Here is a 24,610-nt window from a genome sequence, read left to right as displayed (position 1 = left end):
CAATTGGACAATATAGTAATCGTTAGTAATGGAAATTCGGGAAAATTGTTAACTTATGTGGAACGGCTCATCAAGAACTTGTTTACATTGAACTTGAAGACAACCATATTGTAGTCAGCTGGAAAGCAGGAAAATAGAAGGCAGTTCCACAGGCGTGCATTTCTAAGAAAAAAAGCTTTGTTCATGGAATCTACGTTTAGGTTTAGGCACAGATAAAGAGTCAGGGGGGGGGAATTATTGATAGTGTTTTTAGTTAATTGCCTGATTTATTTCCTGCGTCTTTTACTTCAGCTCGTTTGAATCGTTGGTCTAGTAGTCTCCATCAATTCGCCATTTCACTGTAATACAATTATAACATCGCAGAAACAAACAAACAAAGGGGAAGAAATACAAATCCGACTCAGCCTTTTTTTAAAATTGCAAATAAAATGCATTTATTCATATTTCTTCAAAAACAATGCATTTCATTATTTTATTTTTTTTATTACATTTTCAACCCAAACAAGGCACATTGCCACTTTGATGTAGGGGGCTACTATGAGAAACATAATATACAGGGGTACTATGTTGGAAGTTGTGCAGCAAGATGTCAGTTCACGTTATACTTGAACTTCTGCATGTCAGTACAGTTGGGGAAGCAGGAACCTGGAAGGGAATTCCAAAGTTAAACTGTTCTGGGGAAGAAACTACTGGAGTAGAAGGCTCTCTTACATCTAGGTATCTTTAGCTGCTTGTCGAGTTTGTTGGGGGTATTTACATCGAGGGGGTACAAGTGCTTGCTGTTTGTCAGAGCATTCACCGTTAAAGTACTTGTAGAACAGGCAGAGGGATGCAACGTTTCGTTGAAGCTTAGATTTACAGTTCAGGACCTATCAGATTGGCGACTCTCTTTTGAATTTTGTCTAGGAGCAAGAGACTAGTAGCAGATGCATCAGCCCAAATATGACAACAATATTCCATACATGGGCGAATGGTGGCATTATAGAGGTACAGGATACTTTCGGGTGTTAGTAGCTTTCTAGCATGGTAGAGAGAACCTACCTTCCTTGCAGCGGTCCTGGCAATGCTTTTAATGTAATTGTTCCAACTCATGTTTCTTGTGAATTTTAGGCCGAGTAGTTTAAAAGATGTACTTTCAGATAAAGAGTCTTTGGCCATTGCTATTGGTGGTAGAGAAGGTTTTTTGTAATTATTGAAGGAAACAAGTTTAGTCTTGGCAGCATTGAATATAACCATCCATTTTTGTCCCCATTCCACTACAGATTGGAGGTCATCATCTAGTGTTTCTGCCATTTCTTTAGAAATGTGTTTATTTGTTTTCCTGTTTTGTCTGTTATAGAGCATGGTGTCATCAGCATATATACCTCTCTCACAGACAATTTTGTAGAAGTCTCTTCGCACGTACATGTGCTTTTCTTAAAAGTCTCTGTCACCGCCTCCCAACAATACTGGTACCAGTTAGCACTTTTTCACCCTTGACTTTCACGTGTCCATCTTGCCCAACACGCACTTTACTTCTCTCCTTGACCACATGGAGTATTTTCCTCTTCTTTTCTTGTCTCTCATTGTCTCTCACAAAAAACTGATATTTTGAGAATATTGATTCTTAAGGATTTTTCCATGATGGTCTTAATTCTTACCCTTGCAAGATTCAAATCTTACAGAAGCAAACTAATCAATAAAACAGAACGAGAAACATTTTGCGAATATATCAGTCAAAGCATTAAAAATGACCCTGGCTTGTTGGATTTGGTTTTCTTTAGTGATGAGGCTGTCACTTGAGTAGGTACATCAACAAACAAAATTTTGCACTTCTGAGCTAGAACTCAGCTCTGTTAACCGACTCGTTGCCTTTTTAGCCAACAGAAAGTAACTGTGTGTCAAGAAGATGCCCAGGTGGAAGATATTGTTAACTATTAAGGGCAGACAACTGATAAGGTTTCAATTTTACTCTGATTTGAAGGATACAATACAATACAATACAGATTTGAAGGATATAATACAATATAATACAATACAATATAATACAATAGAATACAATACAATATAATATGATACCGATTCGAAGGATATAATACAATACAGATTTGAAGGATATAATACAACACAATATATTACAATACAATACACTATAATACAATGCAGATGTGAAGGATATAATGAAATATAATACAATACAATATAATACAGATTTGAAGGATATAATACAATATATTACAATATAATACAATACAGATTTGAAGGATACAATACAATATATTACAATATAATACAATACAGATTTGAAGGATACAATACAATATATTACAATACAGATTTGAAGGATACAATACAATATAATACAATACAGATTTGAAGGATACAATACAATATATTACAATATAATACAATACAGATTTGAAGAATACAATATATTACAATATAATACAATACAGATTTGAAGGATACAATACAATATATTACAATATAATACAATACAGATTTGAAGGATACAATACAATATAATACAATACAGATTTGAAGGATACAATATAATACAATACAGATTTGAAGGATACAATACAATATAATACAATACAGATTTGAAGGATACAATACAATACAGATTTAAAGGATACAATCTCCCATCATTCAGCTACTATTTGGTGAAAAAAGATTTTAAGAAGAAAACCACTGCTGAGAAAAATATGAGATTGAAAAAAAAAAAAAGAGAGCAATTTTTTGGGACCACTCACTATACTATTATTTTATCCTGACACAAAGGCTTAGACACTTCTATTTACCACCTCTAAATGAGGCTATTTTAAAGTGGAAGCTATCCAGCTCCCCCAAAACAAACATTACAAATGAGACAAAAATTTAAATCGTCCCAGTTAAGAAAGACTCCTCAACCTGACTTACAATGTTTTTTTTTCTATAATGAGGGTAAGATTAAAGAAAATTAGAACGTTCTATTTAAAGACGCTGGTGATAGGAACTGACCAATCAAATGGACATACTCTCTGCTAGCAACCAATCAGAAACTAGTATCATAATTTTTCATGTCCACACAATAAAGATCTTTGCTCTTTGTCTGCAAACTTTTAAATCTACAGGAGTTATACAGATTAACTACTCACCAAAAACTCTTTTTCATCTCCAGGACTTATACAGACTAGCTATCCATTGGAAACTCTTCTGAAATTAAACAATTTTCAATTCAAAATTGACTGAGGACAAGTCTGATACTGCATTTTAATCCTAGCTTTAAAGCTAATGAGTCCCTATCTATCACTTTCCCATGAGGACAGTTTAATTTCTGGGATATGCAGCTATCTTGAGAGACATTCTTAATGGGACAAAAGTTAAAATTGCCCCAGTTGAGAAGGATTTCTTCTTCTTTCCTTGAGGGCAGAGCAGATAATGAACTTTGATCAAAGCCTAAAATCTGGAAGTGCCTATTTTCCGGATCTCCACGAGGGCTATATTTTGGGTGTATATGTGTGTGGGGGAGGATATCCAGCTCCCTTAAAGCAGCCACTCTGAATAGGCCAAAAATAAAAATTGCCTTTAGTTGAAAATGATTTCCCCTCTTTTTCCTAATGACAGAACTAAAGGACAGGAAGTCGCCATGTAACACTCACTTACTAGAGTTAATAAATGTAGAAGCTATACAGCTTCCCCAAAATGGACATTTTGGATAGAATAAAAAAAAAAATTGATCCATTTTTTTTTTTTTTTTTTTTTTTTAAACTAAGGCGTCACCACTTATCAAGACCCAAATAAATAAATGTTCAGATAGTTAATCATAGTATTAGGATTCTTCGGACGACTGTTTTCATCATGAGTGTCATTTTCATTTTTTAAATATAAATAATAGATTATATATACAGTAATAAATAAGTAATAATTACACACACACACACACACACACAAATATTTATTATTATATAACTATTATATGAAAAGAATTTTGTTTATGTGTGTGTGTGAATTTATTTCTTACAGACTCTGCAACGGCTGGGCCGATTTTTATGAAATTTCACATAAATGCACTTTATGTATCTAGCAGTGTTCTTAGATAGGTGTTGTCGCAGAATATCTTCAAAAAGTATCCATAGTTGATAATTGAAAAAAGGAACAGGAGCTTTTGATCAAAGTTAACGCCTTACACAGCCTAAAATCACAAGTGCATTTGAGAAGTTTTATTACCACACAAGTAAAAAGACCAGGTATATAAAATCAACAGTAGGTTCTTCGATATGACGGGGGTATGTTCAAAATGATTATTTCTGCTTAGAGCATAACTGAACCATGATACATGACTTTTTTCATGTTAAACTTAAATTCAAGCCATCATCACTGGACAAGCAGAAAAGCCAGGCATATAAAAATCAACAGTAGATTTTTTGGTAAGACAGTGACACTTTTAGGATGAATGTTTCTGTCAAGCACAATTAAATTATGATAGTTGACTTTTGCATTTTAAAATTTAATTCAAGCTGTTATATATAAAATAATTTTATAAAATCAACAATAGGTTCTCTAAAGTGCAATGTAGACTACAATGTATTGTGGACTAAGTCACTGTGGAGAGGCATGTGAAGCTTCCTCCTAGTGCACTGCAATGGGTCCCCGACTAGAGCAGGCAATCATACAGTGCAAAAATTGACTCCCTAAAGAAAACAACACTACTTATTTCAAAACTTAATGAAAAAATCAATTCAGATAACTTGATTATGTAGTAGAGCTGACATCTATTCAATGTAGCCGCCTTCAGCCTCAATCACCACCTTGATACGGGTCTGGAACTCGGAGCATGCCTTTTCTTTGTCGGCGAGAGCTCAGTGAATACTTGGCAGATGGCGGCAATCAGACTGGCTTTGGGAGGTCATGTTGGTGATGTTCTTGACGTATGATCAAACGAAGTAGTCCAGCGGGTTCAGGTTGGGGGAAGAGGGGGCAGTGAGAAAAGGGTACAAAGCCGTAGCACTCCTTCTGAAGCCAAATCTGGGTCTCCTTGAACTGGTGGGCCAATGCTGAGTCCTGCTGCCACACCCAGAGTCGCCCAGTGGCTACCTGATTCCACCAGCGGATCACCACACTCTTCAGCACATCCAGGCGCACTTTGTAGTTGACTTTCAAGCTGACTTCAAAGATGTGAGGTGGCATGATGTGGCCCTCACTTGAAACCACACCATAAACAAAACATGGCCAGAAATTTTGTTTTCATCACCTTGAGAACGCCCTCAAGCATTGAACCATCCGGATTTGCATTTTGAGTGTGCTGGCAATGGTCCTGTTAGCATAACTTAGATTGGTAGAGAGCAGGAGTTGTACAGTGGTGCATCTCCAATCTCGCTCATTGAACATTGTGTAATGATAGAAGACTCCTATTGCTCTTGGGTTTTGTACACAACTGGCCAACTAGTAGATGGTCTGCAAAAAAAAAAAAACGGTTTTCATCAAACGGAAATGGAATCATGTCGTTTTTCTATGACGACACTTTTATCGTTCCACCCGGTATATGATACTTTTTTGCATATGTATACCACAATATATATATAGCAACATATAGTAATAAATATATAGTAATATATAGTAATAATATATAGTAATGATATAGACTAATAACATAGTAATAATATATAGTAATGATATAGAGTAATAACATATAGTAATAATATATAGTAATAAATAGTGATATTTACATCTAGAAATAAAATAGATTTAAGGCTCCTAAAATTTGTGTTAGAATTATCTGCAAGGACCTATTTGAAAATTCCAATTGATATTTTCCTGAAGGTTGGAGGTTCAAGTTCCAGTGTGTCCGATAGAAAAATCATGGTTGATGGAAGGAGAGCATGTTATTCCCGTGAAGCAAATTCTGCATAGATTCCCAAGTTCAACAAGATACACCTGAAGAATGTCGGAGGTTTTATTTTTTTATTTTTTTTTTATTTTTTTTACATAGGAGTCACCCCTTATCAAGGCCCGGAGGCGATTCGAGGATAAGGGTTATAGAGTGTACAGTAGTCAATCGGATAATATTGTAGTAATCGTTAGTAATGGAGATTTGGTAAATTGAATTACTTAAGAGGGGGTGGGGGTCATCAAGAATTTGTTTATGTTGTAGTCAGTTGGGAAGCAGGCAAATGGAAGAGAGTTCCACAGGCGTGCAGTTCTAAGAAAGAAGGTTTGTTCATGGAATCTACGTTTTGATTTAGGCACAGATAAAGAGTGGGGAAAATTATTGACAGTGGTTTCAACCAGACGAGCGTTTTTCGTAAAAGATTGACAGAAACGTTGCGAAAATGACACTCAAGATGAGAACACTAGTCCGAAGGATCCAAACCATACGAATAATGAATCCTCATCTCAAAAATTCAGAAACGCAACAGATAATCAATGTTTTATTTTATGTTACGGGGTTAACTGAAAATTATGCAAAACTTTATCATTTTCGGAGTAATTCTTGATTTGCCCCCCCCCCTCTCCCGGTTCCAAGCGACAGTCTTGAAAAATAAAAATCAAAGAAAAGGAAAAATTATCGTCGGAAACAAAAAATGCGCAAGTGCCTGGAATTCTCTCTCCTCTGACTAAACAGATACTACCCTTTGTTCTTGGTCCGTTGTTTGCTCTGTGTGGCTAAAAATGTTCAATGGGAGTGGCCCTGTCCGAAAGCGTAAGTAATGTCACCAAACAAGTGAATTCCTGTTCGTATGAATGAATGGTGGAAGAAAGATAACTGTTGGTTGCCAGGCGAAACACAGCTTTCAACAGCGGAGGGGAATAAGGAGGGGAATAGTAAACGTATTTCCGTGGGAAGGTGGGAGAGAGGAGAGGGGGTCGGGCGTAATAATACTGTTAAACTCGGTGCTGCAGAGAGAGAAACGCGATTGTGTAGCGTTTACAGTAAACATAGTCTCGCAGGCTCTCTATAGAGAGTAGGAATATTTTAGGGTGTCTTTCAAGGGAGTCATGTACCGTGCTAACGAATACCGAAAAATATCCACGTTAGGTAAGTCTGAGAAGCTATTTTTCATATATATATATGTGTGTGTGTGTGTATGTATATATGTACATTTTTATGTTACGTAAAAAAAAAAAAAAATAATAAAAACGAAAACAATTGAACACTGGCGAATTTGTACATTCAATGATAATGATAACAGAAATTTGGCAGGTTTATATGTGTGTGTGTGTGTGTGTGTGTGTGTGTGTGTGTGTGTGTGTCTGTTTGTTTGTTTAGTAATAAATGAACGGAGCCTTAACATTTTACTGCAATTTCATATTATTGTCGATTACCAGAGCTGTCTCCGACAATCGATTGGTGCCAAATCGGTGATACCATAAAACTGCAGTAAGGTAAGGTACTCCAATAAGAATTGCTCCCTTTATTCTTCTGTCTTTATTCGCTTCTGTTCCGATTTCGAAATTTTTCTTGGGTGTGTAAACGTTTCTGCTTAGCTTACTTGCTATAAGTATATTTATTCTTTAGCTATGTAGTAGATGTTATCGTTTCAGTATTTAACCGTGCTCAATACATGAGTAGAGCTATATATATATATATATATATATATATATATATATATATATATATATATATATATATATATATACTTATGGCAAGTAAGCTAAACAATAACTTTTATGTTTCACTCCTAGAAGGATTTCGTAAGATTAAATGCAATTCGTTTGAACATTTAGCCTGACAAATACCTTCTGGGAATGAAACCAGCATTACTGTCTAGCTTACCTGCCATATTTTTTAATACTACTACTATCGCTATATATAACATGTGTGCAACATTTCTGTGATTTAAGCCATTTTTTTTTTTTTTTAAATATATATTTCTCTTTTTAAATTGCGATAATGATTAGTAAACTTAGTTGCTTTGTTTTTGTACGATTTGTTTCAGTCTGTGGAAGGGAGGGTAATGTCTCAAGATTTGCCCCCACGCTGTCAACGGAAAATGAGACACCATTTTTGCGTATGATTAAATGACAACATCATGAAAATACTAGGGATTATATATATATACACGTCCTAATCGCGTTGACACACTGGTTCTCGTCAGATCACCAAAGCAACGTTGAGCCTGGTTAGTACTAGATGGGTGACCATTTGGGAGTTCTAGGCGCTGGATGTGCTCTCTGCTTATCTCGGCATTTGTTTCCAGTCGTCCTGAACATACGTTTCACTTGCCACTGGTATTTAACAATGTCGACTAAGGAGAAGTGTGGTTGAGGATTGCGAAACTCTTGCCACAAAAAAAACAACAAAAAAAACAACAAAAAACAAAAAAACTTTTCATGCGCAGGTACTCCTCCTACGGTGGTTATCCATGGTCTGTCAAAAGACTGAAGGAGCCTTTATATATATATATATATATATATATATATATATATATATATATATATATATATATATATAAGAGTGGGGTTCACTTTATTAACGTAAAATGATCACCCACTTCCTGACTAGTTCTCGATCACATAGCGTAAGGGTAACCATTCGTTTTTTTTATATTTCTAAAATGGAAATCAGTTTATACAAAAATGGTTACTCGTTCTGTGATCAAAAACTAACTGATGATTTTACGTTAAATTTATATAGTAAAGTAAACCTGCCAGTCTAAAATATGTTACATAAAATTCAGGTATTGCCAGAGTGTACTTGCACCACGGGGGGGGGGGGAAGACATAGGAAAAAATATCATTTTACTTATCTATAAACAGCGTGGAGGCAAAGGGTAAAATTTTACAAAAAAAAAAAGTTCAAACATCAAATGTTCACAAGATCTTGGTCGGTGTAACCACAAGGACCTGTGGTTGTCTATTAAGATGGAGCCGATACTTCTATTTCTTTAAATATGTGGTTGTAAGCAAAAATAACAGTACTTACTTAATTGTCATGTCGCAAATAGTGATATATCCAGAAATAAGAAAGTTCATCGAGTAGAACAACTACTAATGTGTTTTTAGTATAGCAAAATGTTTATCGCTATGGTCCGAAAAAAACAAAAAAAAAAAAAAAAAAAAAAAAAAGTCAGCCATTACAGTGGCGAAAAGGGAGATAAGTATACCCACACTATTCGCAATCTTCAAGGTGTTCACATCTAGGGAAAATGCAATTTCTCCAAATTTTCCGTAAAAATTACTTTTAACTATAAGTAATTTTCTATTCGATGAATTTTCGTAATTTTAGGATATATTACTATTTTCAGCATGACAAGTAAGTACTGTTGTTTTTGCTTAAAATGACATATTTACAAAATCGATCCGTCGACTCTATCTTTACAAGCACCGACACGTGACACAAAGGTTAACGATTAATTCTTTATATATATATATATATATATATATATATATATATATATATATATATATATATATATGTGTGAGAAAATTAAAACTGTAAGTTGAACTTTACAATCAAAATTTATTGTTCGAGTGAATACTCCAAAAAGCAATTTACAAAGTCCTTATTCCGCTGAGTTTCAAAGAATGCTATTCTTATTATTATTCTCATCAGAGGACATCAAGAAATCAGCAAATTATATTTGTAGCAATGCTAGAATTTGCTAGTTAAGGCATTAAGTGAAATCGCAATTTATTGTAGTTATAAATTGCCAAATAAAAAAAAGAAGTGAAAAATGTTGGATATGTAAAAAAAATATAAAAACAAACATTTGATTTCATTACTTTACACACACACACACACACACACACACACACACACACACACACACACACACACACACATAAATAAATAAAGGAGTCACCACTTATCAAGGCCTGGATTCCAGTGAAGGATAAGAGTTAAATGAGTGTACAGTAGTCATTAAAAGTTTTTTTAGTCCTTTGTTGGAAAATTATTGTGTCAGTAAGTCATTTAATCTCATGCAATCGCTGAATCAACTTGCTTTCATTAATTCACAATCGCCCTAATCGTATTTCGGGGGTCATCAGTTGTTTACCATGAAACACTGTTTTGGGGATAAATGACAAAAGGTCTATATTCCAAATTTCAAGATGTTGACCATCATTGTTCATTTCTTAAAGTGCATTGAAATGCTCAATTCTTGACAGCACCTGTTTCGTAGTGCAGAATCATTCCTGTAATTATTATGTCAATTTTTTAATTTATTTCGCCCTTAACTCATCAGAAGGAAAGGAACTCATCAACTTTAAAAGAAAACAAAGGAATATGGACATGGTTACAATATTCGATGATTGGAAGAGAAGTTGCAATTATTTTTCATTTTGTTACACCATCTTTGATTTATATATATATATATATATATATATATATATATATATATATATATATATATATATATGACTTTTTCTAATTAAGCCGATGATGAAGGTTCTCGTACTGGTTTTCCCTCCTTTTATTGCTCTGTCCCATTTGACTGGAGACTTCTCTTTGGGTTACTGCACTGTCTGGAAAAAAACAATTTTCATTATTTCAGCATTTCCAATCGGATTATATGCATCGTCACGCTGGACTGATTTTGGACTCTATTCTCTCTAAAGAACTATTTTGCATTTCGGATCAACTTGAGATGATTTTCATGCAAGCTGAAATATATGCACAGTTTGTTTTTATATTTTTTTTACATATCCAACATTTTTTCACTTCTTTTTTTATTTGGCAATTTATAACTACAGTAAATTGCGGTTTCACTTAATGCCTTAACTAGCAAATTCTAGCATTGCTACAAATATAATTTGCTGATTTCTTTATGTCCTCTGATGAGAAGAATAACAAGAATAGCATTTTTTGAATCTCTACGGAATAAGGACTTTGTAACTTGTTTTTTGGAGTATTCAGTCGAATAATAAATTTTGATTGTAAAGTTCAACGTAGAGTTTTAATTTTCTTTCTCTTATACACACACACACACACACACACACACATATATATATATATATATATATATATATATATATATATACATAAATAAAAAATCAATACGAAAAATATATAAATGTTTATATCTTTTCTGTATTTATTTCCTATGTGTTGACGTGTAGGAATAAGAAAAGTTTTTTGAAATAAAACCAAGAATGTTTCTTTCAAAAGCACATAATTTCGACCGATCCTTCGATCTTCCTCAGTGTGAATGATGGAAACAAAAGTGTAGGGCGAGCAGGGTTAGCAGCAGGAGGGGTACGGGTATAGCCAATAAGGTCAAGATCTATTTGAATATAACCCTTCCAACATTTTTGACTTGGAATGGTGAACAACTTGTACGGCCACTATTCAAAACCAAGTCTTTCATAAAACTTTGAATTAGACACCCATGCACCCACGAACACCTCCGCACATGTGAACATATATGCATATACACCCACACACTACCACATATGCTTCCATACACACACGGGATATGCTCACACACGTTTATAGAGGTACATATACACCTTGAGATTGATAAGCAAATGTAGGTAATAAGCTAAGTGGAATCTCCTCACCAAAAGCTTGGACTTATAGATTCATTATGTGTGTGTGTGTGTGTGTGTGTGTGTGTGTGTGTGTGTGTGTGTGTGTTACAGAAGATTAGAAAAACATTGGTACCGTCGGTTTTAAATCCAACATAAAAGTGACCAGTCTCTGGTCGCTTATGCTGGACTCTCTTTGGCTTCTGTTTATGTCTGTATCACGCTCTTATCTTTCAATTTTCCTAATAATTGTGCGTTATCGCAACAGCCACTTACCATTGATTTCTCGTTGACAGTGACCATTGGTTTTCAATAAGCTTCCTAAAGGTTCCAGTCCTCTTTGTACTCATCAAGCGGAGGTCTGTCAAGTGCTTTCACTCCTCGGTCATTCCATCTTCCTTGACCATCGTCACTTATTTCATGTGGCGTCAGTTTATGGTGACACACACACACAAAGAAAAAAAAAAAAGGCATGAGCGTAGAGGACTTAACTTACAATTATACAGTTTCCATGTTATGTCCTTTTGTGTTTTATCTCTCTAGCAGTTTCTATATGTCTGACTATAGATCATGTGCGTTCAAGGGTTTTCCTTAATATTTCAGTCATTTTCATTATTGTTATCCATTGTATCTTATCGGTCATCCTTCTAATTCCAATCTCGCCCATTTTTTTTTCAAAGTTTTTCAGTATTATTATTATTATTATTATTATTATCTATATATTAATACGATAGTGTGTGTGTGTTCTTTTGTGTGTCACACTTACATCCGGGTTGTTTAATTGTTATGTTCTTCTATTTCTTGTAATAAATAATTTTACCAAGAATTCTTCATCAGTTTTGGTTTCGCTTTCGATTATGGCTGAAGGAACTCAAGTTATATATATATGATGATTGTAACGTCTTGTCAGACGAGTGCCACTTCCTCAGACACTTTAAGTCTATGATCCCAAAAATGACTTCCCTCGCCACAGGACCATTTTAATAGAAAAATGCCTGAGGTAGTATCTATACACAGATGATGTTACAGAGTCTTAGCTTTGTACGACAGCTAAGTCTCTCTCTCCGTTCAAAATGTTGAGATCTAGCAACAAGCAAGAGCAAGATAGCCAGCAACAAGTTAAACTGCAGACCAGCTTAATGCGGGTACTGGTCTCCCGCTTTATGGTTTTTTTAAATCAGAGATTTGATTCTCTTAGAAAGGTTGCCTTCACCTCGGCTTACGGGAGCCCTCTCCACCCCCAACACACATATACATGCACACAAACACACATGGTGCTAGTTGGCCGTTGACCCTGAAAAAGGGTTCATCCGCCCTTTGGAAGGTCTTGTTTTTAATCCTTCAGGGAGACTAGCCACCCTCCTCACCAAACAAGTCTGGTGGAGGAACCAGTGTAGTCGCTGGTGACCCGACCATGAGGCAGGTAGTACTGGGTTACATGGTACCAGTAGCATATGACATGAGCTGACATATATATATATATATATAATATAAAGCTGAACGTATGTGTGTGTGTCTGGTCACGAATAGGCTCCTATATGGTTGACTATTATAGAAAACTGATCACATATAATAATAGAAGATGTATTGAGACACAGGAATGGTATGTTTGATCTGGCATGATGATGATTCATTAAAATTGTGGGGTTTGCGTACGTGCCTGGTCCACAAAGTATGGAAATAAAAAATTTCAAAATTAAAAAAAACGTTTACAAGTGTTTTTGATATAAATGTACATAATAATACTTTGATAACTATGTTTTAACTTAAATAGGGATGGTATAATAAAATTGTGGGGTTTGCGTTCGCACCTGGCCTCCATAGAATAGAAATAGGCACAAACTTTAATAAAGACTTTTCATATCTATCTGTGTAAGTATACTTTGATAATTATGTTTTAGTTTGAAGAAATATGGTATAATAAAATTATGGGGTGTTCGTTTGCGCCTGATCTCCATAGAATTGAAATATGTCACAAAGTTTAACAAGGTTTTTTTTTAATATAGATCTACAGAATATTGTGATAAGTGTTTCAGTGTGAACAGGTATGGTATAATAAATTATGGGGTTTATCTATTTTATTTTTACTTTCATCATATTTTGCTTTGGTTTTGATACCCCCAAATTCGAAGCTATCTCTTCACAACCCTTCCTTTTCATAACCTATCATACTTTCATAAATCAGAGTCCATTTTCTGTAGGCTGCTTTGGAACCCAGTCAACGGCGGGTACTTTTGCTAGTATATATATATATATATATATATATATATATATATATATATTTTTTTTTTTTTTTTTTTTTCCATAAGTTTTTATTTTGGTTTCGATTCAAGCTAATGAACCAAAGTCATAAGGATATATTTTTTTTATTTTTGAAATTGCAACTTTATAGCATATAAAAATCGATGCCAACATCAATATATTACATAGGAATGAGTCCCCTGTGGAATTTCCACAGGTCCTGCTAGTTGTTATTATTATTATTCTAAAAGAGTGTGTAAAAATAAAAACAGATTTTGGTATGGTGAGCTGATTGGAAAACGATAGAGGCAGAATTGATTTTGAAAAGTGAGGACATTCTATGCTCTCCTTCCCTTACAAACATAATCGCTAGAAAAAAATAATAAAATTTAAATAACGTAAAATCTGTCTTTGTTCTGCATTTTCTTTGTGTTGTTTGAACCTAGAGAAGAAAATGGTGCACAAAATAATGGGTTCTGGATATGACCTTAAACTATATCCAGTGGTAAGGCTCCAGTTTGTGGGCTTTGGGGAGTGTGGAACCGCCCTTTAATTACTATTGCTCCCAAGTCCACTCTGACCCGGAGTGGTAGTACCTGTTAGGGTCCCAACTATTGGTTAAATAGAAACCGACTTGAAAACAACAAATATATTCTATTAAAAAATTTTTCTTAAAAATCTTTGGATTCAGCATTAAATAACCCGAAAAGGGTTGATATGCCGTAAAACAACCTACCAACTCAACCAACCAACAAAATAATGAAACGATTGACTGCCGAAAGATAGTAAGTAAATGCATATTTTCAGTCATTTCATGATACGGTGCATCTCCATGAATGAAGATAACTGACACATAATCATAACAATCAACGTCACGCATAAAGATTTGAATGAACACTGCACTACAAAGAGCTGAACGTATATCTCTATGACAAACTTATATGAAACTCTTTGGAAAACATTAAGGAACCATATGACATATTTCTATTTGGTGTATTTAAAAAAGCAAAAAAGACATGCTACGATACATTCTATTTAAATACAAAGCAGAAATAGAAATGCTAATATGGTTAAAGGGAACCAAATTGATTTTCTTCTTCTATATAATAAAGTGATGCTGATCTGATTTTCAAATTTTGTCATCAATAACAGTTGTAATATTTTATTACATATATGAGGGTACAGAGTTACATGTTGCCCACCACAGCATGATGTGACACAAGGTCGGAAAATGGAGATGACAATTAAGCTCCCCTAAAGGAGGGGTACTTTACCTATCAAAAATTGCCTGAGCATCCCGTCGGCATTCCTTGGTCCAGGCGCCTCAGGCGGCAAACAATAAACTTACCCCACCCGAAAGCTGGGTGGCAAGGCCTGAGTAATACCCAGGTGGTGTACCACAGTCTGACAGGTAGTGGGCCAGTTCCTGGCTCTACACCTGCCAGGTTAATTGCCAAGAATGGATTCCTTACTGCTACTTTCTACCAAAGTCTCCAAGCAACCAGGTCCTGGATTCCTGGATATGACCTTAAACTATATCCAGCTTGCGGGCTTTGGGGAGTGTGGAGTCACCCTTTAATTGCCATTGCTCCCAGGTCCACTCTGACCCAGAGTGGTAGTACCTGTTAGGGTCCCAACTATGGGTTAAATAGAAACCGACTTGAAAACAGCAAATATATTCTATTAAAAAAATTGTTGTTCAAAATCTTTGGATTCGGCATTAAATAACCTGAAAAGGGTTGATATGCCATAAAACAAAAACAACCAACCAATCCAAGCAACCAAAGCAGCAAGGAAACTCAACCTCATATAAATGAGACTATGATTAAAGAAAGTTGGAAGGTTCTACTTATTGACACTGGCGATAGAAACTGACCAATCAAATGGATCCATGTTTTGCTATCAACCAATCAGAAACCGGAACCACTCCATAAAATATTGGATCTTTGCTCTTTTCCTGCAAAATTTTAAGTCCAAAACTTATACAGATCAGCTACCCACCGAAAGCTCTTTTTTATCTCCAGGACTTGTACAGATTAGCTACCCATCGAAAGCCCTTCTGAAGTTACAAAATCAATTTTTGATTCTGACTAGCCAATCAATTATCAGTGTCTGTTCTTTTAAGTTGAAAATTGAGCTTCCAATCGAATCCATCAATATCCGGTGTGATATTTTCTTTAGTAACAGAAAAAAATACAAATATACAGGTTGATCAAAAAGTTATTTCCTATTTACAAAATCTTATAATTCATTTATGAATCATATTTTTTTTACAAGAAATGAATATGAGAACGACATATGTAATGCGAGATTTTATTTAAAATGCAATATGTCCACCATTTTCCATGCAATATGTCTACATTTTCTCAAGCCGCACGGGCATCAATCGATCTTCCTAGAAACTCTTGTTGAATAGCAGTATTCACTCAGTTATTCAGTTTCCTTGGAAAATGGTTCACATGAATGACCGGCTATAAGTCGTGATTTAACACCATGCGACTTTTGTGGGGGTTGATTAAAGGAACATGTTTATTTTAAGAAGTCAGAATATCAAGGACGACTATGAGAAGTGACTCCTACCATTCCACAATTGATGAGAGAGAGAGAGAGAGAGAGAGAGAGAGAGAGAGAGTATATCTTCTTTAAAAATATACGAAATACTTTATATTAGATTTTGTTTATTTTTCAACTAATTTATGACACTCACATGGATATCTACATAATTTTAAAACTGTGAAACCTTGCTTGCTTGCATCTTGTCTTCGACGATCGGGCGATTCCATCTTTTAAAAATGGGATGAAATATATATATATATATATATATATATGATGTCTGTTTGAATCTTGTCTTCAAGGATCGGGCGATATCATCTTTTAAAAAATGTAATCACAAGTGAATTTATGTGGGCATGGCTCAGAGACTAATGAATGAGGTTGGAGAGGTGTATGTTATGGTTTCGATTCTAGCTGATGGCATTCAAGTCATATAGACATTTTTTGTAGTTTAGATCTCACTACTATCATATTAGGTTCAATATAATAACCTATAGAGAATTGTTTCCATAATAATAAATACGTAATCTGCATGAATGAAAATATCATATTTAAGCATGTCTTATGACCGGGCAATGCTAGGTGGTCTGCTAGTATATAATTAAAATTCCATGGTGCCTCGTCGTTATTAGAGCGAAATTCGAGAATCGAAATATTGAATTTCAAGTAAAACGAATGGTATCTATTTACGTGTCATGTCACAGTAATGAAAATATCCAAAAATTATGCAAAATGATAAGATAGAAAGTTTATTGTTAATGAAAACAGTTTTGTAAGACATGTAGCAAACACTGAGTTTTGCTAAATTGGATTAAGTTTTCAGAAAAATTACCCCCCCCCTTTCTTACGATTGGAACTCTCTGGTTTCTTTCTATTTTTTTTTTTTAAGCAAAACTCAAGTTTTACTAATTATCTTCGAAAACTGTTTTCATTAAAAATTAATTTTCTACCTTATTGATTTTGAACCGCAGAGCTGTTTCCCAGCTAACTATAACATGGTTGTTTTCAAGTCCAACGTAAACAAGTTCTTAATTAGCCGTCCTCTAAAATAATTTAGCTCATCCAATTTCCACCATCACGGTACCCATTAACCCTTATCCTTGAATGGCCTCTGGCACATGATGAGCGGTGAGTTAAAAAATATCTCTTTTGTAAGAAAGGAGTTGTAGGAAAGAGGGGAGATCACTCTCCGTTTGTTTTTGGAGTTGAATTTTTTCTCTAGTCAAGGAATAATATTAAAAAAAAAATCAATAAACATTTTACGCACGGATGGAGATCTGCATCGTGTACACGCCCGTCAAACAAACACAATTTGTTTGTATTTATGAATAACATCTGTCCTAACCATTCCTATTATTTATGTAGTAGGCAATAAATGATTTTTACATCATCAGCATCGTTATCATTATCATCGTCATCGTCATTGTTGTCATCATCATCATCATCGTCATCATCATTATCTTCATCATCATCGTTGTCATCATCATCATCATCGTCGTCGTCGTCACTGTCGTTGATTTAATATCTGTTTTACACACTGACATGGTGTTTAGCAGCTTTTAGAAACTAACCTATCTCTGAACAGGTCTTTATTTATCCCTCGATCTTTCAAATCCATCTTTATCATGCTACCAGATCAGGCTGTCTGAAGATACCGGTTTCCTGGCCTAAAATGCACCAAAGATTGATGTTATTGTCCCTCCCTCTTTTTCCTTTTAATTTAAAACAAATTAAGACCTTTCTGCTTTTACAAATACTAGTTCCCTAGTTGGGGGTCCTGTATCATCCATTGGGAGTAGGATTTGCAAATGAGACCCTAGCGCTGGTACTGCTTGCGTTTAACGTGTGCTATACCTGACTACACATTAAGCTCTTTCTTCCACTATATTTGTCGGGTGGGTGTCAGTGAAATAAATGATCCCTCCCTCTGCTTTTCTTTTTTTTTCTTGTAGAAAACATTCATCTGTCAAAAAAGAAAAAAAAAATGTGAGCAGTGACAGCCTTTACTTCCGGTGCCCCCGGGAAATCAAAAACAATGCAGACCTTTCAAGTAAACAAACCTACCATTCTTTAAAGGAAAGAAAGAAGGAAAAGACTATTTGCCCTTTATCCGCTTATACATATTTATTTGAAATGTCAGATACTTTTTGCTAAGAGTGACTCATATGAATTTTTCTTATAATTACCAGTTCTTAACAGTGCGTACAAACTAACCCAATTTTGCTTTGCTCTTATGGGGTGAGGGTTAGGGTCTTATGATACACTTTGAGATTTCCTCATAGTTTGTTACAGGTGGGGGAGTTTTGAGAGAAACTGATTTTAGAACCGGTTTTAAATACTGACTCCTGCAAAAATTGCAAACTCCTGACATCCGACTTCACACCTTATCTGTTGCCATCATTTAGACTCCACTTGTATCTGTGCAGCTATTTCGGATGTCGTTTATCATAATAATTGGACTGCATGGATACATTGATGGCTATGAACGACATAGAGTATTCAATTTATTAGCTAGATGTCCCAACCTTGCGTTTCTCTGGTTTAAAAATTGTTGCTAAAATCAACAACAACTGCAGTAGACAGATTAGGGATGCTATTTTCATTGACAACTTTTGACAAACGTTTCGATTTCACTATTGATTATCAATGAAAATGACTGGTGAATCCCTTTTATTGTCTATTACTAAAATAATTATAGGGTTGAATAGAATACGTAATCGATGAAATCGATTGGAATTTATTTTTATTTAAACAATTCAGGTTGAATGTTTTCTGTAATTTAGTAGCTCGGTAGAATGAAATGTCAATTCATGAGGATGATGGGAGGATTGAGGAGGCAGAGCATTAATCAGACCTCTACCGGATGAGTGTGTAGAGTTCTAGAAATTTAGAGAGATTTATTGCCTGCCAAATTTCAGTTAAACCAATGCCAGCGAGAAATTAATGGTAAGTGGCTGTTGCAATAACACAATTCATTTGCAAAGGTTATTGAAAGAGATGGCGAATACTGTAAGTATGGTGAGACTTGTATCATTCAGATTTCATAGAACATCACGGTTAGTAATCACTGCTAATGGTATGTGTGAGTACTTTTCATGTGTAATAATAATAATAATAATAATAATAATAATAATAATAATAGGAGTGCTAGGAACAAAACTGAAAAACTTTGAAAAAAGAATGGGAGAGATTGGAACCAGGGAGATGGATGAAAAGATACAGCATAATAATAATTAAAACTGCAGATATATGTAGGAAAACAATAGAATGCGGAAACTAACACCACACCTGAACTACAGAGACAAACTGGACACAAAAAAAACGGCTACAGATGTAAAACACAAAGGAACATCACATGGAATAATGAAAACTGAGACTGTAGAATAGTAAAGTACCCCCATATGCCACTGCATTTCAGCCACTACCCCTTTGTGTGTGTGTGTGTGTGACCATAAACTAATGCCATGCTAAATAAATGAGGATCAAGGAGGATGGAAAGAGAGAAAGCACTAGCCAGACCTCCGCAAGATGAGTGCAAAGAGGACTGGGACCTTGGGAAGGCTTTTTGTGTCCCAAATTCCAGTGAAGACCAATGGTTGCTGCCAATGAGAAATCAATGGTAGGTTATTCTTTCGATAACACAAATTCTTTTGAAAAGGTTACCGAAAGAGGGGGAAAGTACGGGAAATCTGAGGAGGCTTGTTGTCACCCAGACTCCAGAGAATACCACAAATTGTTATCAAAGAGAAATCTTTGATGTCCTGTGTGACTACTTCTTGTGAGTAAATAATAATAATGATAATAATTGCAATTAACTCCCTCTAAAAAACCCGTATGATTGTAAGTAAACCCTCCCTTATAAAAGTTGTAATGCCAACATCAACTGGCACCACACCAAATAGTTGTGAAGGGTCAAGGAGGAAGGAAAGAAGACACTAACTAGACTTCCACTGAAGATCTATTACAATATTTTTGAGTGTAATGGAATATGATCCCACACAGTTGGACGATTCTATTTATAAACGATGCTGCTAGGAACTGACGAATCGAATTAATTCATGTTCTGCTACCAACCAATCAGAAACCAGAATTGCTCCATAAATATCAACTCTTTCTGTAGCAATTTTGCATATGTTTTCTTCGTGTCAACACGGAAAGAATCTTTTGCTCTGTGGATTCCAACTTCCAGGACTTGTGTAGAGCAATGAACCATCGGAAACTGTTCTGAAACTAAACATGGCTTACACTTCTAGAGGTTATGCGCCCAGCGTGCATCTTTATTTCGATGGATCCGAATCAAAATTCGAATTGTGGCAAGTGAAATTTTTAGGATATCTACGAATTCAAAAGCTACACAAAGTACTTCAAACACTACCTGAAAACAGAAACGACCCCGACTTCATTAAAAAGAACGCAACTGTCTTTGTGGAATTAATACAGTGTTTAGATGACTGAAGTCTATCACTGGTAATGAGAGAAGCCCTGGACGATGGCTGCAAAGCATTAAACATATTGAGAGAGCATTATTTATCGAAAGGAAAACCCAAAATTATTTCTTTATAATCTGAACTGACCTCTCTAAAACGAATGGAAGCCGAAACCATTAAACTGTTCTCTCTACTGCGAACCAGTTACCTCCCAGAACTTGTGTAGAACAACGAACCATCGGAAACTGTTCTGAAACTAAACATGGCTTACACTTCTAAAAGATCAATTGTCGTTTCCAGCGAGAAATCAATGGTAAACGGCTGTTGTGATAACGAAAGTTCATTTACAAAAGTTATCAAAAAGATAAAATGTACTAGAAATCTGGGAAGGCTTGTTGTCACTTAGACCCCAGGGAACACCGCAAGTTTTTGACAGAGAAAAATCTTTGATGATGGCCTGTGTGAAAACTCCTTGTAAATATAATAATTATTTATTTATTTAATTATTTATTTATTACATTTAAAACTAGAATTAACGTTTCATGTTCTGATTTCTCCGGGCAACGCCGGGACACGGGTTATGCTTGTAATAATCATAATAATATTTATTTATTTTCTTAGAATAAATGCTTGTCTGTTTCTCCTTTGCATTTCGTCGACTCTATAGTCAGATGTCAAAAGGCCAAAAGGGTATTTATATATTTTGCGCAGATGATGTGAAAAAGTTTCTGCTTTTGACACTCTACTTTTTTCAAAAGAGGAGCCAATTTGATTTATGTATCATTTGTTTTTTGTTTGTTTTTTTATTTTGTAAACCGTGGGATTTTTTTTTTTTTTTTTTTTTATCTCTCCTTCCATACAAACTTTTTCTTTCTCACTTTTAAGCCTCGGTGAATGAACTACATCCTCTCCTTTGAGTGAGTGTTACTTACTTCTCGTGAATCAGACTTTCCCCCCTTTCATGTTCCCCCCCCCACCCCCGCCTCCGAAACGTTGCTACTTATGAGATATATAAACGTAATGAAATACACGTACAAATCTAATTTGTACAATTACTGAGAGTCCGTGTTATGTTTGTTGAATAAAATTAAAATATTTTTAATTTGAACGTTCTTTTTTTTTACATAGAAATCACCACTTATCAAGGCTCAGAGACCACTCGAGGATAAGGGTTAAGAGTGTACAGTTGTCAATTGGACAATATAGTAATTGTTAGTAATGGAAATTCGGTAAATTTGTTAACTTAAGTGGAACGGCTTATCAAGAACTTGTTTACGTTGGACTTGAAAACAATAAGATTGTAGTCTGCTGGAAAGCAGGAAAACGGAAGACAGTTCGACAGGCGTGCAGTTCTAAGAAAGAAGCTTTGTTCATGGAATCTACCTTTAGGTTTAGGTACAAATAAAGAGGTGGGGAATTATTGATGGTGTTTTCAGCCAGACGAGTGTTTCTTTTGAAAGTTTGGCGAGGGGGGGGGGCATAGATTGAAGCTGTCGAGCACTTGCCATGAAAATAAAGATAAAGCAGAGACAAACTCTAACGTCTCTACTGTGAGATAGAGGTTGCAGGGAAAAGTCATCGCTGATGAAGCCGCTTAACGACCTTTGCACTTCATGACATTATAAGAACTATCCGTTTCTTTATTGTTCCGATCTACATAAATAAAACACTAAACGTATGTATGTATGTGTGCGTATCTGTCTGTGTGGAAATATTCAACCAATCAGCTCTTAAACTATTGGTCACATGACGCTGAAATTAACAGGAAATGGTAATCATACACCAAGGACGGTTTATAACCAGTAAAATCTTTGTTTGGATTGATGAATAACGCGTACAGAAAAATGTGTCGGCAAGTTGAAATGTAAAATGTTCATTTAAACTTGCCGACATATTTCTTTTACTTTTGTGCATGCGCAAATTCATTCATAGCTTGAAATGGTTTAATTTTAAATCTTTCTTATCTATCTGCCCATAGTCCAAACGGTAAGGAATGCGGTTGGAGCACTAAATGTTTTGGTTTCGATTCTTGCTGATGGCATCCAAGTCATTTTTTTTTTTAAAATCAGTACTATTACCTACAAATTTCACTTTGGATTATTATTCATCCGACCTGGCAGAAATATCCGAGAAATAATTGAACCCTTTTCAACGTTGGATTACCTAGCCTGTATAATATCCTTTATCTATGCCGTTTTAAAGATTTTGAATATATGTGCTGACGAGCAAAATCTGTTTATTCATAACTGATAATTTTGCTAATTGCATTTCATTTCCTCTGATGATAAGAGCCATTATTGAAAATCTATGAATTAAGGAAATGAATTTAATTTTTTCCCATATATTCCTTGTCTCAAACAAGAAATTCTCAATTTGAATTTATTTCTATGTATATTTCACTATACAGAATTTAACTTCAATTCTTACATTTATAATAAGCTCTACGTTTTTATATATTGAGCTATATTATCTCGCTGTAATATTTAGTAATGGCAATAACTCGTTTGATTATCTAAAACTGGAATGGATTTTTACTGTGCCTTTCCATTCGATGTTTCCTATTCGATGAAACGCACCACCCTTACTTTTACGTTGCTTGATTACCATTTATTTCCCAACATTTATACACTAACCCCCCCCCAAAAAAAAAACAAGGATTCTTTCCATTTTTTTTTTAAATAAATATATAATACATCATTTCCGTTTTATTTCGTTTTGTTCGATGTTGTTTTTCTGTTTTCGTTTTTCCGTTTTTTTTTTTTTTGGAAGTTTAACATCGTTTTTTTTTTTTGTATTGAAACAGGATTATTACTTCGGTTATTCTTTACTTTACCCCCCCCCCCTTACACAGACACATCTAACAAACACCCGGCAAACGCCGGGTACCCTTGCTAGTATATATATATATATATATATATATATATATATATATATATATATGTTTAAATTTCAATGTTATCTCACGCGGGTAACGGTAGCTGAATGGGTTCGGTCTTTGCTAATGAAGCCCGAGATGGCTTCTCTCTCCTGGTTTGAACCTATTGGCTGGTGTTAACACTAGTGTCTGTAGGTATTTAATAATTATTATAGCAAATAATTATGTCAGCCCCTTTAAGAAACTCGTTTCTTGTCGTTGAGCACTTTCAGTTGAATTAAGTCGGTCAATTTAGCTCTTGTGAACAGATCATCATATAATGACAGACGTAAAAAAAAAAAAAACATTTAAAAATAAAATGTTTAAATTTCAACGTTATTTCACACGGTTAACGGATACAGTATTTGCTAACGAAGCCAGAGTTCGAATCTATCGACTGGTGTAAATCGTGACACCCTGCACTGAAGATTCCCGAAAGGATGAAACACTAGTGTCTGTAGGTATTTAATAATTATTATAGTGTGTGTGTATATATATATATATATATATATATATATATATATATATATATATATATATGTATGTGTGTGTGTGTTTGATTAGTTTTTTTGGAAAAAGAAATTTATCAAACTGCTCAATTAAAAGGGCAATCCGAAAAATAAGAGCATATTTATATTTTGTATTTTGTTTACAGAAAGTTGTTAGATGAGATAAGTCATTGGTACCGTCGGTTTCAAGCCCGATAATTAAGACCGTTTAAGATATCCATATCAAGCTCTCTTCAGCCAATACTCAGCTCTGAGTTCTAATTATCGGGCTTGAAACCGACGGTACCAATGACTTGTCTCATCTAACAACTTTCTGTACACAAAATACAATATATATATATATGTGTGTGTGTGTGTGTGTGTGCATAGATCATCGTATAACGATTAGATCACTGTCTGACTGACGTAAATTAACATTTAAAATTAAAATGTTTAAATTCGACGTTATTTCACGTGGTTAATGGTAGCCTAATTGATACGGTCTTCGCTAATCGAGCCAGAGATGTCTCGTGTTGCGGGGTTCGAATCGTTCG

The 24,610-nt window shown here is 34.8% G+C and overlaps 1 protein-coding gene and 1 long non-coding RNA gene across 2 annotated transcripts in view; one reads left to right on the top strand and one right to left on the bottom strand.

Moving 5' to 3' along the window:
- The window catches only part of LOC145258144 (protein PRRC1-A-like), a 108,236-nt gene extending 101,620 nt beyond the window's left edge, over nt 1-6,616 (bottom strand). Inside the window, exon 1 of the mRNA XM_080115930.1 lies at nt 6,594-6,616. The gene's annotated coding sequence lies outside the window, so the exon portion shown is untranslated. The remainder of the gene's footprint in view (nt 1-6,593) is intronic.
- A 194-nt stretch (nt 6,617-6,810) lies between these two features.
- LOC145258145 (uncharacterized) overlaps nt 6,811-24,610 on the top strand; it is an 81,483-nt gene continuing 63,683 nt past the window's right edge. The window contains exon 1 of the long non-coding RNA XR_013864055.1: nt 6,811-7,000. This is a non-coding gene — a long non-coding RNA (uncharacterized LOC145258145). The remainder of the gene's footprint in view (nt 7,001-24,610) is intronic.

The sequence above is a fragment of the Euprymna scolopes genome, chromosome 33 (assembly GCF_053919585.1).
Source record: "Euprymna scolopes isolate OS-2025 chromosome 33, ASM5391958v1, whole genome shotgun sequence".
NCBI lineage: Eukaryota > Metazoa > Mollusca > Cephalopoda > Sepiida > Sepiolidae > Euprymna > Euprymna scolopes.
The sequence above is the reverse complement of the archived record's forward strand: the minus strand, read 5'-3'. Positions and strand labels throughout refer to the sequence as shown.